Here is a 16,292-nt window from a genome sequence, read left to right as displayed (position 1 = left end):
ACTCCCACATAAGCACATACATTAAACATTCCATATTCGAAGTATGTGTATGCATATGATAGCCAAATTTGCAATTAAAAACTAAAACAAACAGGGTGTGTCAAGTAGGCATGTGGAAAGTTCCATTATTAGTATGCATAAAGATAAACCAACCACCTTAGCGAAATATGGAAACTAGATCACATAACCAAACACATTCTTTTTATGAGTGCACATGTCCTTGGAACAGCTTTGAAATAATAAATTGCTCAAGCATGTCATGTCAAGTCAAGACATGTGAAAAAATCTAGTCATAACATGTATTAGAATCAAAATGCATGCTCTTAACAAAATCTGGAAATCTTGCATTCATATATATATAGTGGGTTGGCTGGGGCTCTTAGAGAACCAGAATTTCTAATAAATAAATCTTGCATTCATATATATATATATATTTATATTTATATATTTATATATATATATATATATATATTCGTTAGCTTTTAAATACCATGCCCAACCAATATATAGTTGGGCCAGAAAGAGATGCCAAGGACTGACAGGCCAGCCGAATTCGGCTGGGCTGCCAGTCGGCCCACAATAAAAAACAACAAATATATACCCAGTCGATTTAGGTTTTCAAAACACAGTCACCACCCTGCACAAGCTGAACCTGTCCAGGTCTACTAGGGCCTGACAAGCCAGCTGAGCAAGACTTGGTTGTTCTGCAAGTCAACCCAACAACAATGCAAAAACATGAGCCAAACATAACTATGCAAGGATAAATCATGTGCTATTTTGAGATATGCATGCATAACAATTTCGTGTGGCCAATAATCATACAGTTTCAGACTTTATGCGTAAATATGCCTATGAATACCCATTCTCAGTCATGCATATGCAGTTTTTTATTTTAGTGAGCACATGTGAACAAATAAACTTACTAATATGCATGCACATTTGATTTTTTTTAGAATCAGATTCTACATAACCCCCATTACACAACCATTTCCCATCAAATATGTCATTAAACATGTCATAAACCTCTGCATATCTATACATACATGCATTTACCAGCATCATGGCTCAAATATGCCTACTTACACATAGTTATATTTACATATGCTGATTCACAATCTCACATAATTCAATAAGGAAAATAAACAGTCACGTGCATGCCTCGATACATGCTATTCAACTAGTGAACCATAATCAAAACAGATTTTTCTATTTTACATGACCATAAGCGTAAACAAATTTTTTTTCTAACAAAACAGATTTGCATTGATTTCTTATTTCTTTTCAAAACTTTAAACACAAGATCTGGACCAGGTCTGCTCACGTTAAACACATGGCAGATCGGTCCAGCTCCATAGATCAATAGCATGTTAAAGTATATATATATATATGTGTGTGTGTGTAAAAGCGCATATACACACTCATATGCAGTTTTATTTCGAAAAAGGGAAAATGTTAGCCTCAACTATGGATCTTAGAGTGAATATCAATATTTACTCTTTTCTCATTGGTTTTACTAAAATATTGCATGGAATACGAAATGCATGCTCCTTTTCTCATTTAAAATCAAAAGAGAAACTCGTACCTTGATCGTGAATTGAAAAGAGAACAAGAATGATGGTGGATAAACGTTGGATGGCTGGAGAAGAAGGCTCATCCTTCTTCCTCTTCCTCCTCCTTCCTCTCTTTTCCTCTTCTTCTCTCTCCTCCTTTCTTTTTCCCTTTTCTCCTTTCTTTCTTCCCTTTCTTTTTTTTTCTTAAATACCCAAGAGAGAGGGTGACGTCCCCCTTTCTCCAACCCTCTCTAGATGGGCTGGAGAAGGAGAGTTTCCTCTTTTAAGGACTCTCTCTTTCCCTTTTTCAAAATGTTAAAAAATCTTTTTTAGGTTGACTTTTCAAAGTTTTCAATTTTTTTAAAGTCTTTTCTAAAACTTTCTTTGGTATGTTTAAGAACTCTATTTAGAAGTCCTAAACAATCATAATTAAAAATTCAGAATTAATAAAATTAATTAATTATTTAGTATTAAATAATTAATAATTATCTAAAAATAGTCAAAATAACTTGGGAGACTTCTGAACCTTAATTAACTCTAATTTAAAGCTTTTTAATGAATTTAAAGCTATAAAATCATTGGGCATAGATTTGGATCTGGATTCAGATCCAAGATCTAAATCCATCTTCAAAAATACAAATGAAATTTGGACTAGACCAAATCCAAATTAATATGGTATTGGTAGGGTCCAGATCCATATTAATTTGGATCAAATCCATTGGATCCAGTCTGAATCAAATCTAGAACTGAACCGACAAACTGCTCCTTTTTCAAAAAAATAGGATTTCTGGGTCAACCGAAACTCAAATTCTGAAAAGTAACATATTGTTGCGCTCGGCATTCCAAGACACATCCAATGATATATCACATGAATATAAATTTTGAATTTTGCCCAAAAATAACCCAAATCTCGCTTAAATTTTGCTTGAATTTAAAGGTCAGAAACAAAACTCTTTCTTACATTTTAAATGGCTCGTTTAGACCTAATTGATGAGATCTGAGTGAAGCCCAGACTCAAAAGCATTGTTCTAATATCAAGGTTCAAATGATTTTTCTTCTATACTTAGCCAAATTTTTGAAAAATCTCAAAATGACTAAGTATGAAAATACGTGATATTACAATTTCACCTTAAAGACTTAAGTAAACTTAAGTATTTTCTTGGCATCGAGGTGACGTGTGTTCCTTCTAGCATTTTCCTCCTGGATATTTTGTCTGATGCTGGCCTTCTTGGGGCCAAGCCCATAGAATTCCCTATGGATCAGAAATGTCGACTTAGACCAGATGATGGAGATCCATTACCAGATCCAACTCCATATTGTTATTTAGTCGAAAGACTTATTTATTTAACTGTGACACGCTCAGATATTGTGTATTCAGTTCAACTATTGAGTCAATTTATGCAAGCCCCATGGACTTCACATCAAGACGCAACCTTTAGAGTCCTTCGATATTTGAAGTCTTCGCCAGATAAAAGGATTTTTATGCATTCATGCAACACCTTACAATGTCGTCTTATTGTGATTCGGACTGGGCCACTTGCCCCATAACCCGTCGTTCAGTTACTGGATACCTCATATTCTTGGGACAGAATCCCATCTCATGGCTATCTAAAAAGCAAAATACGGTATCCACATCCTTCAGCGAGTCCAAATATCGAGCTATGGCAATAGCTACTTGTGAGTTAATTTGCTTACATGCATTATTACAAGATCTTGGTTTCTCTCATTTGCAACCAATAAAGCTACATTGTGACAATCAATCAGCGCTTCACATCGCTGCGAAACCTGTTTTTCATGAATGCACTAAACACATTTTGGTGGATTGTCATTTTATTCGTGAAAAATTACAAACAAGTCTTATCTCAGCACATCACGTCTCTACCAAAACTCATCTTGCTGATGTGTTTACTAAGCCACTTGGGAGGGACCGATTTCACAAGCTTATTTCCAAGTTGGGCGTCATGCAACTGTCGACTCCAACTTGAGGGGGAGTATTGGCCTTACCCATCCTGATCATATCACAGTATCAGTTTCTACTCAATCTTGCATCTCATGGAGCATCTCATTCTACTTTCTGTTTTACATAGATTTCTTGTTGTATTTTGTTTTATTTGTTGTTGTCAATATCCTGTAATTTTTCCTTTCTTTTTTTCTTATAACATTTTTAAAAACTACATATTCCTTATTGAATAGAATCATAATTTTTCTGAGCTATCTCTTGCTTCACATACCTCTACCGTATCCTCCTCATGCTGAAATCAGACTCAGCACAATAGAGCACCACTAGTGTCGTCACCACCTGAGGACCCGGGGGAGGAAGAGACGAGCGACCCGAGATCACCTCTCTCTTCCTCTTTATATCTGTCAAAAGTGGTGCAGAACTTCAGCAATGCCAGGATTGGGCCTAGCTTAGCCGAGTGTCACCCCTCTGCTGCTCTTGAAGGGTGCAAAACCGCCTGTTGCCGCACCTGTGTGCAGATGTAGGTCAGCGACCTCAGTTTTCCATGCGAATTTTCTCTCAAATATGTGAATTTCCTCTCATACATTTGTGAATGTCCTTCTGTGTGTGCCCCTTATGTGATTTTATTAAAAAAAGGCTTATATATTTTGGGGACATTATCAACCATGAGTTGCGGAGGTCCTCAAAATGTACGCACCTTTTTTAACTAAATAATCTAAGATTTGTGAATGTCCTTTCCTTCGCACATGAATGTCCTCACACATTTGCCAGCATCCTCCTGCTTGTGCCTCTTATGTGATTTTAGTAAAAGGAGTTTGCATATTTTGGTGACCTTTGCAACTCATGGTTGTGAATGGCGTACTATATTTGTAAATGTCATGACATGCCAAGCAAAGGGTCTCATGCTTGATATTTGTAAAAGTGTCGCTAAAGGTAAAAAACCTTTAGTGATGCTTTAAAAGCACCACTAAAGCCTTTAATGAAGCTTCAAAAGTGAATGTCTTCAAAATATGCAAACCTCATTTATGAATGTCCTCACACATGTGTGAACCACCATTAAAAAAATGGCACAAGCAGGAGAACATTTGCAAATGCAGTACGACATTTGCATGTTTGGGTGAAAAATCACATATTTAGGAGGAAATTTGCATATTTGAGAGAAAATGCTCATATTTAGAAGAAAATTTGCATATTTATGAGAAAACTTGCATATTTAGGAGAAATTTGGATATTTGGGAGGATGTTTGCATATAGAGAGAAAATTTGCTTGTGTGAAGGGTAAAAAAGTCCTTTTATAATAAAAAATTTTTGAATTCTGACATCAGGCAAATTTTGAAAATTATAGGGCATTATAGAAGATTTGAAATATATAGGGCAATTTAGAAGATGCAACATTTTTGGCATACAGCATCTTCATTTTCTGTATTTTAAAAATCCGCTTTTATATCTAAATAACTTTTGCCAAAATTTTAGCTATGCTAAAACAAGAGTTTCGCTTAAACTTTAAAAGGGAAACAGATCTGCTAGATGTTGAATTGTACTATAATTGTACCCTTTTTGTTTTGTTCATACGTGAAGCTTAATTACACTTTTAAAGTCGAGTTTGCTGAAACTTTAAGATCGGGAGTTCCAATTGAAATTTTGAACTTTGCTAGTTTCATGTATAGTGAATCTCTTAATCCCCTAAAAGTGGAGCTTCGCTTGGTTGTGACATTGAAATCCACTTTTATATTTTAGCAAAAGGGTGTTATAGTCATAATCACATTGTAATTGTACTTTTGATGTTTTGTTCTATAGGTGAATCTCATATACGCTTTTGAAGTCGAGTTTTGCTGAAATTCTAAGATCGGGAGAGTTTCGCTTGAAATGTTAAAAGCTGCTTTTTAAGTTTTAGCATAAGGGTAAAATCATCAAAAGTACCCCCCAAATTCACTAAAAATTAAGCAGGTGGATATGCAAGGATATTGCGATATTTTGTAAATACGTGGTGAAATACAATTATTCTTAAGGGTAGTACGATCATTTTTTCAATAAAACAAATATATGTATCATGTTCTTGAAAACTAAAGATGGGTGCAAGAACTTTAAGACATTCAATATCTACCTAATGTCGGAATACATTTGCTAGCTCCTTATCTCCCTAGAAAAGGTATTATATTAAAAAATGCAATCTAAGCATATGTTTGTGAGTTCCTTTATCTTCTCAGCTCAAGTAGTATATTAAAATTTGTAGAGGTGGTTAATCCTTTTTTATTCTTTTTGCCTTTTTTTAAGAAAGGAGTAGCTGATCCATTATTATTGCACTTTTTTGTTACATCAGTTTGCTCCACAACAAAATTATCAGCTAAATTGTAGTTGCAAATCCATATGTAGATTGTTATCTTATATTATAGTTACTAGAAGCTTCTTGCTACATGGGGAAGCTTGCTTTTCTGGAAGTGTGCTTCAGAAGTTGGAAACTCTTCATTTCCTTAAAATATGAAGCTTCGATAAGCTTTTTCTGAAATATGAAAAACTCGATTCTCTTATGTGGTAAGCTCCACTTTCTCCTCATTTTCCAAATAAACTTTCTTGCTTCCTAAGGCCTTATATGTTTCATGCAACTTATATGGGGAAGGGTTGAGCTGACAACCTTGATGTAATCCTTTTGCACCATCAATGAAACAAACATCAAATCATCATGATGGAAAAGTGCCAAACTGACAAAGTGAGCCAAGTTTTTACCACCACCTACCACTTTTTATGTGTAAATCCTTTTATATATCTCTCAGTGGAAGCTTTCACATAGAAAGGCAGAGCTGACATATTTTTCATAAATATGAACAAGCGAGGACTTAGCGTTTTCCTCTCACTTCTCACTCGCTCACACTCACTCCCTACATATTTATATTAGAAAATAATAGTTAATCTATAACAAGCTTGCATGTTGATTTCGTATGGATTTATACTTGTGTTCACGTAATCTCTTATTTAATTTCACTTGTGCTTTATATTGTTTTTTATATAGGTATCTTGAAAGATTAATATATTTTTTGAAAGATTTTATGTAGGTATCTTCTTGCTTCATACTACTTTTCAATACTCACTTCCACTTCACTCATCGTTTCTCATGTCCATTTTATTTTTTGATAACTATGTATGATATAATCAGTTGTATTAAACTACTTTTGATGGCATACCAACAATATCCATAGTATACCTAGATGGACCACAAATTCACTGAGGTGGCTATCATAGTTGAATTAGGAGGCCCATTGATAGCTTAATCTTGTTGTCCATCTGACACTATGCAATTGGTTTTGTCATCGTACCAAGATCACGTCCTCAAGAATCGAAGAAGAAATTTTTTTGTAGCCTTATTACAAAAAATGATTGTACTATATGGATAATTTGATGCGCTTTCCTATAATTTTTACTATTGTCCTGATGTCCAAAATCACAAATACCCAACTTCGTTAGGACTTTTTACCCTTTGCAATTATGAATTGATGGGTTATTGCAATAAAATTATACTGCTCATGGCTAGTGCAAACTCACTTAAATCCAAAATCGCATATTTTCTTAAGCGGACCTCACAAACTCGCATAATTCAATAAAACTAAAACCCCTAACATCGCAAATATCCTACATAATTTGCATATCTAATAGGATCCTTGCATAATTTAAACTGAAACTACTAAAATCGCAAATATCATACTTATTTGTATATACTTCACCAATTTGCATAAATATAAACAAACAACAACAACAACAACAACTACGCCTTCATCCCAAAACAATTGGGGTCAGCGATATGAACCAAAAAAGAAATTCATTTTGGGTCTTCCACATGAATCCTTTTCCTCCAATCATTTCTATCCAATGCCATGTCCTCGGTGAGGTTCAAAGCATTCATATCCTTTCCGATCATCTCCATCCAAATCTTCCTAGGCCTACCCCGACCTCTTTTAACTAATCTATTTTCCCATTTCTCCAACCTTCTAACTGGAGCATCATTAGGCCTTCGCCGAATATGTCCAAACCACCGTAAACGATTCTCTCGCATCTTATTTTCAATGGGTGCAACACCTACCTTCTTACGTATCTCCTCGTTCCGAATCTTATCTCTTATTGTATTTCCACACATCCATCTAAGCATCCGCATCTCAGCTACACTCATTTTTTGAATATGATGTCTCTTGGCAGCCCAACATTCCGTACCATATAGTAAAGCGGGTCTAATAGTCGTCCTATAAAACTTTCCCTTCAACCGCAATGGCATTCTATGATCGCACAGCACTCCAGTTGCACTTTTCCATTTCATCCACCCAACCTTTATCCTATGATTTACATCTCCATCAATTTCTCCATACTTTTGAATGATGGATCCCAAATATTTGAAATAATCATTCACCGGTATTTCTTGCTCACCAAGCTTCACTACACTCCCATCCCTACTTCGTTGCTTACTAAACCGACATTCCATATATTCAGTCTTACTCTTACTCAACTTAAAACCTCTAGCTTCCAATGTCTGTCTCCATAAGTCTAACTTAGCATTAACCCCAGCTCTAGACTCATCAATCAAAACAATATCATCAGCAAACAACATACACCACGGTACATTTTCTTGAATTGATCTTGTAAGCTCATCCATCACTATCGCAAAAAGGAAAGGGCTTAAAACAGATCCTTGATGTAACCCAACCGTTATCGGAAAATTGGTTGTCACCCCTCCACACGTGCGGACATTGGTTACTACTCCTTCATACATATCTTTAATTATACTAATGTACTTGAGAGAAACACCTTTCTTCATCATTGTCCACCAGAGAACGTCCCTAGGTACTCTATCGTATGCCTTCTCTAAATCAATAAAAACCATATGCAAATCTTTATTTCTCTCTCTATATCTTTCAATAAGTTGTCTAAGAAGATGTATAGCTTCCATAGTTGATCTACCAGGCATAAAACCAAATTGATTCTCCGATATCGTGACAACCTTCCTCAACCTAGACTCAATCACCCTCTCCCAAAGTTTCATAGTATGACTCATGAGTTTTATACCACGATAGTTTGTACAATCTTGTATATCACCCTTATTCTTATATAAAGGCACCAAAGTACTCTTCCTCCACTCATTTGGCATCTTATTTGTTCGCCAAATCAAGTTAAAAAGATTTGTCAACCATTCTAAACCTTTCTCTCCCAAGCATTTCCAAGCCTCGATAGGTATACCATCTGGGCCAACTGCCCTTCTTGATTTCATTTTCTTCAAAGCCTCTGCAATTTCATTCTTTTGAATCTTGCGCATGAAGTCACGATTTATCTCATGAAAAGGAATGGAGAAGTCTCCAAGATCTTGAGTATGACTATCATTAAATAGCTTATCAAAATAATCTTTCCATCTCTCCTTAATCTCCTCATCTTTGACTAAAACCCTTTGCGTTTCATCTTTGATACATCTAACCATACCCAAATCCTTCGATTTCCTATCTCTCATCTTTGCAAGCCTATAAATATCCTTCTCGCCTTCTTTGGTATCCAACTTGTCATAAACCTCTTTATATACCTTAGCCCTCGCGTTTCGAACAACTTTTTTAGCTTCCTTCTTTGCTATCATATACTTCTCCAAATTCTCATTATCACGACTCTTACTTAGATTTCTATAACACTCTCTTTTAACCTTAATAGCTAATTTGACATCCTCGTTCCACCATGATGTATCCTTACCTAGTGGTGCACCGCCTTTAGACTCACCCAATACCTCCTTAGCCACTTTTCTCATGTCACCCGCTATCTTATTCCACATTGATTCTGAATCCTCCTCGAGATACCAATTAGCTTCCTTAACTACCTGCTCTACAAACATTCCTTGTTTAGCTCCTTTCAGTGACCACCACTTAATTCTAGGATCTATTCTATGTCTATCCCTTTTGCGGCATTGTCTAATTCTAAGATCTAAAATTAAGACTCTATGTTGTGTAGCTACACTTTCTCCCGGTATAACCTTACAATCGATGCAACAACCCCTATCTCTCTTTCTAAGTAGGAAAAAATCTATTTGACTTGTATTAACCCCACTTTTAAATGTTACTAGGTGAGACTCTCTCTTCCTAAACCAAGTGTTTGCTACGATCATATCATAGGACAAACAAAAATCTAAAATCCTTTCCCCACTTTCATTTCTTTCTCCTATACCATAGCCTCCATGGATACTCTCAAATCCATCCCTACTAATGCCTACATGTCCATTAAGGTCACCGCCGATGAAAAGCTTTTCTCCATAAGATATCCCTTGTACTACTCCATCTAAATCTTCCCAAAATTGATGCTTAATGGAATCATCTAAACCTACTTGAGGTGCATAAACACTAATAATATTAATAATATCCGTACCTAATACTAATTTAATAAGTAAAATTCTATCACCCTTCCTACGGACCTCAACTACATTATCTATAAACTGACGACTCATAACAATCCCTACTCCATTCCTATTCCTATTTATTCCTGTATACCAAATCTTATATCCCCAAGGTTCTATCACTTTAGCTTTCTCACCTACCCATTTGGTCTCTTGAAGACATAAAATATCAATCTTTCTCCTACACATAACATCTACTAACTCTACCAACTTACCAGTTAAAGACCCTATGTTCCAAGTGGCTAACCTAATTTTATGGTCTTGGACTAACTTCTTTACCCCCACCCGTCCAACAAAGTGAGGGAACCCTTGCATATTTGACACCACACCCGGGCGCCGGTGTGACGCGTCGCTTCTGGGCGACGACCTAGCAACCCTTGCCCATTTATCACTGCCTCCGGGCCTATTGAGTACAGCGCGTCGCTTAGTAGGGAACGCCCCAACGAAATTCTCATATTGGTTCATTTTCATAGGATATGACAAAGTTTTTATGCTGGCTGTCACAGGCCTACCGCAACCCTCCTCCTTTATCCGGGCTTGGGACCGGCAGTGTATAACTAAACAGTTATACACAGGCGGAGTTACCAATTTGCATAAATATATTTACGAAAATTTGGTTAAGAATCTCAGAACATCCAAAATATCATACTTATTCGCATATACTTCATGAATTTGCTTAAACATATGCTTGAACCTCTACTTAAACTGATCGTCACAATATCGCAAATATCTTATTTAAAAATTTATGAATTTATGACATATATGTGATATTTCTTACTTTTTGCAGAGTTCATGAATCATATATAAACTCGTTGTTCACACTCCTATGACTATTTTTGCATAAACTAGGGTTCTTTGTGGTCCTCAACCAGTGATCCCCTTCAACGACTAGTTCCAGCAACTATTTTTGACAACTATTCATTGACAGCAGTTCATCATGGTTGAACCATTGACAACATTTTTTTTCGAAAAGCACATCTTTGACAGCGGAATCAAAGAGTGTTTCCCAACCAATGGTTCTCAACTTGCAGTTTTTTGTTTTTTATATGTTGTGTAGCTTGTATTATAAGCATGATTAGGGAACACTATTTGATTAGGGGACTTAGTCATCCTCGCAAATAGTTTGCTTATTTTTTGCAATGCTTTTCAATATTTTTTGTCTTGTTATTGTATGAAATTTTGAATTTGTTTAATATTGCATGCTTAAGGATATGATACGAAGTAAAGTTGTTCTTCTCGAGAATGCAAATAAGGACATTAAGGAGCTATGATCGCGCCCTTGACAGCATCCACAACAATGACTTTAATGTGATTGTTTTATAAATCTGTGTGCAAGAACAAATATTATAACTCATTGATATTGTATATAATGTCATTTAAATGAATTTATGTGAGCATGTTTTTATTGGAATGAGGATGTTCACATAAAATAATTATGAAAAATGGCAAATATTTACAAGAATGAGGAAGTCCACATCAAATATTTACAAAAATTGGGTGTTTCTACGATAATAAAGTTCACATAAAATAATTTGCATAAATTGACAAATATTTGCAGTGATGAGACAAATATTTGTCGATTTATGCAATTATTTTATGTGGCATGTCTCATCATTGCAAATATATGTCAACTTTTGTAATTATTTTATGCAAACTTGTTCATCCTTGCAAATATTTGTCAATCATATACAAATATTTTTTGAAACGAGGAAGTCTACATAAAATAAATGCAGAAATTAACAAATGTTTGTGAGGATGAAGAAGTCCACATAAAATATTTATGAAAATTGAGACATTCTGTATAAAATAATTGTGAAAGTTGACAAATTATGCAAACTTTCTCATTCTAGTAAATATTTGCATAAATTTATTAGCATCCATTTATTTATAATGAACCTGCTTGTATATTCTCATACATTCATTCATTCATACATGCTCATATATTCATTCATTCATACATGCTCATATATTCATTCATATGTGTGTGTGTGCATGTACAAACCACAAAAATAATAAAATTTCATAAATCAAAGCAAAAACTGAATCTAAACCATACAAATAATAAAAGAAGTGCAACATTATCCACTGCTTATATGTGTGTATGTGGTTACATCCTTAATGTTTGAAGCTTACAATATAAATTTACATTTAACCCACAAGTGTCCACAACTCATCTATCGAGATATCGACACCTGGCACCTAAATGATCGATGTCATCTCAACCTTTAGCTTTTCATTGGCCTTTGTACAACATCAAATTGGCAAAGGACTGAGCTCGATAAACGGTGTCTGAGATAGATGCGCATTCTATTCACATCATTCAATTCATCAACTATTCCTCATTTAACTATTTATTGATTAACTTTGCATGCATCCAAGTAAACATTACCACTAAATAACATATATTCTACATCATCATCGTTCAAAGCATTTATCAATATTTGTTGGTTGTTTATGTTCGGAGAATAACTATACTAGAGGCTCAATAAGTCTTTCATATATCAATTTTATGAGATATTAAAGTCATAAATTCTTTAAGGGTATTATTTTTTAAGACCACTATAGATCTTTGATTAGATCAATCAGACCTATAGTAGTGTACTTTATCCCTTTTAGATGTCATCTTTGACCGCCTACAACAACCACTATAGATGTTCAATGCTTGTGCACAGTGAACCCTAGCCCTATTATACTAAAACAAGAGCAACAAATATTAATTAAAGGGCAAGAAAACAATCATAAATCATCTATAACAAAAACAAATATATATATCTATGAAAAAAAACCTAAACATAGTAAACCCTAAACGATAAATCTGGTGGCTGAAAAAGTTGATAACAACATAGGAAAACATGCAAAAGACATCCATAGCAACAACCAAACAGAAATATGCATAGGGTTATTAAATTATCACATATAAAAAAAAGTTCAGTGTGAAAAAACAAACAATATGCATATATATTGTATGGAACTCACTGTTCAAACTTGTAGATGGGAAAGTCGATGACATGGATGATACCACAACCTCCTCAAAATGCAGTGTCAAATTACACGAAAATCTTTGCAAGGAGTGAGAAACAATAAAGAGGGTTCTAGAAGGTAGAAACAAACGAGAAAAAGAAACCCTAGGTACAAAAATGAGTTTATATATGATTTGAGAACTCCACAAATCATAAGAAAACTTGCATAGTATTCATCCAAAACATATGCAATGTATCGGCAAATTTTGCATATTTGTCAGAAAGTCCACATATATGCAAGAAATTTGCATATATGTCATAAATTCACAAATATTTAAGTATGATATTTGTGATGTGACATTCTGTTTCAGTAGAGGTTCACACATATATTTATGAGAATTGGTAAAGTATATGCGAATAAGTAAGGATATTTATGATTTTTGTTGTTTCAGACTAACCAGATGTGCACAAATAAATTTGTGTGAGGTTCGTATTATATATGTGAATTATGTAGAATATTTGCTATGTTAGGGCTTTTAGTTTAACCGAATGTTCATAAATAAATTTATGTGAATTCGTGAGGCACACATATGAAAGCGTGCAATTCTAGATTTGAGTGTTTGCACTAGCTGACGAGTGATACAATTTTATCGTAATAACCCATCAATTTGTAATTGTGAAGGGTAAAAATGTCCTAACAAAGCTGGGTATTTACGAATTTTGACATCAGGAGAATAGCAAAAATTATAGGATTTTTAGATAAATGTACCAAATTATTCGTATAGTATGGTCATTTTTCGACCTTATTATTTGTTGTAATTCTTTCAAGTTGAGACATAGCCATGGATAGGCCCTCATTTATATTTATAGGTTAATCTAACATTAAACTAGTTGTATTTAACATTGATGGATTCAACCTTTAAAATGCTTTCAAAAGAATAATATTTTGTAAAATGCATAGTTACTTTTTGAGGTAAAAAAGTAATTTTGATAGATTTATAAAGTTATTTTTTTGAAAAAAATGTTTGACTTTTAACCTTCCTCCAAGTGTAAAAGACTTGTAATGCCCAAAAAAGAGACCTGGATTTTCAAAAATGCTATTTTTTTAAAGATATTTTAATCATTTTAATAAATTTAAACTCATCTAATGTTAAATGCAACTAGTTTAAGTGAAGGTTCACACATATATTTATGAAAACTGGTAAAGTATATGTGAATAAGTAGGATATTTGTGATTTTAATAGTTTCAGTCTAACCGGATGTGCACAAATAAATTTATGCGAGGTTCATATTATATATGCGTATTATGTAGGATATTTGTTACGTTAGGGGTTTCAGTTTCACTGAATGTTCGTAAATAAATTTATGTGAGTTTGTGAGGTTCACAAGAAAACGTGTGATTCTGGATTTAAGTGGGAGTTTCCACTAGCCGGCAAGCATACAATTTTATCGCAATAACCCATCAATTTGCAATTGTGGAGGATAAAAAGGACTTAACGAAGTTGAGTATTTGCAGAAGAATAGTGAAAATTATACGATTTTTAGAAAAACACATCAAATTATCCATAGAGTACGGTCATTTTTCGACCTTATTCTTTGCTATAATTATCTTAAATTGAAACATATCCATGGATAGGCCTTCATTTATATTTATAGGTTAATCTAACATTAAACTAGTTATATTTAACATTGATGGATTCAACCTTAAAAATGCCTATAAAATAATAACATTTATGAAATTGCATAGTTACTTTTTGAGGTACAAAGGTAATTTTGATAGATTTATAAAGTTATGTTTTTGAAAAAGATGTTTGACTTTTAACTTCCCTCCAAATGTAGAAGACCTGTAGTTCCCAAAAAAGAGACCTTGATTTTCAAAAATGTTATTTTTTTAAAGATATTTTAGTCATTTTAATAAGTTTAAATTCATCTAATGTTAAATACAACTAGTTTAATGATTAGATTAACCCTATATTTATTTATTTCTTGTTCTAATTACAAATAGTTGTTACTATCTTACTGATCCGGGCTGAGCACAGCTACCTGCATATACCATCTAGGGTAGGGGTACCATCCCCTAGAGCCAGCCTCTTCACCTGGTTGCTACTCTTGGATAGGGGGACCTGAAAAAGTGGGGCATGCAACTGCCCAGCCCTTGTGCTCTCTTTTTGGATTGCCCTTTCTTCAAGGAGCTCTTACGGCTAGCCTGGTCGCTGCCTTACCCAATGGTTAATGGTTAGGATGGAATCCTGGGCAAGAGATCTCCTTCTTGGGCCTTGGTGCTTTGTCTGGCACTGTTGGATCATCTCAGCCTGGCACGAGAGGAATGCCAGAATCTTCAAAGAGACAAGCTGCAATGTTGTGTGACCTGAACCGATCTATCATTTCTGATGTGGAGCATTTGGAGAGGCTACACCCCATTGTAAACGGTGACCTCTATATGTGAAGTTTGTTCTATTTGATTAAGGTCGAATTCTCAACGACCAACCAGCTTGTATGAGCTGAATGAAGAAATGATTTATTCCTTCAAAAAAAAAACTACATGAAGAGAAAAGTGAAAATGCACTATGATCCTTTAAGAAAATTACCTTTATGTAATTGTTGCATAGTTCATAGGAGATATGACTTGCTTAGATTCAGGGTCAAACCAAAACCCTTTCAACACTCGGGAACTCATTTACTGCATAATACGTTTTGGACCATGCATTTTCTGTGGCAACTTTAAGACCCACGTGCTCGACCCATTTGACTACCTTGAAATGGCTCCATGTAGACTGTAGCAAAGATGGAACCATCTAGATCTCAAATTTGATGAATAATTGCTTATAAAAAAATGATGAATAGTTTGCAAGCTACATAAACATTTTTTTATAACCATGCAAAATCCTCAACAAACAATAATTTGATCAAAATAAATGAAAGGGCTAAAATTCCATACACTTAATACAAAACTAATAGACACCCACATTTGAATACAATGAAAGAGTAAAATAAGAAATAAAAAATAGCATTGACAAATAAAGTAGACTACTTTTGTTTGACAGTCTATTTGAAACAGTTTCTAAATATTAATATACTTCAATTGTTGCTTGAATGACAATATCTTTGAACCAGTTTCTAAATATAAGTATGCTTCGTTGTATCCAGATATCATTTAGGCTGAATCCAATATGATTGAATGAGCTAACTAACTAAAACCGGCACTATGAAATCTAATACAGGTCTGAATGGCAGACACCCCCGATAAAATGCCATTGGTACTTGATATGTTATTTTGCAGTTTACAGTTTAGTATCAGGGAGGTGTGATGCTCCACGCGGTTTGACTATAGACGTGCTAATCATGTACAGGTGCTGATCAATCTCTGCAGTCTCCCATTTGTAATTGTTCTACTTTCTGCAATTTCTCGCATTATA

The sequence above is a fragment of the Nuphar pumila genome, chromosome 8 (assembly GCF_984573655.1).
Source record: "Nuphar pumila chromosome 8, dmNupPumi1.hap1.1, whole genome shotgun sequence".
Classification (NCBI taxonomy): Eukaryota; Viridiplantae; Streptophyta; class Magnoliopsida; order Nymphaeales; family Nymphaeaceae; genus Nuphar; species Nuphar pumila.
The sequence above is the reverse complement of the archived record's forward strand: the minus strand, read 5'-3'. Positions refer to the sequence as shown.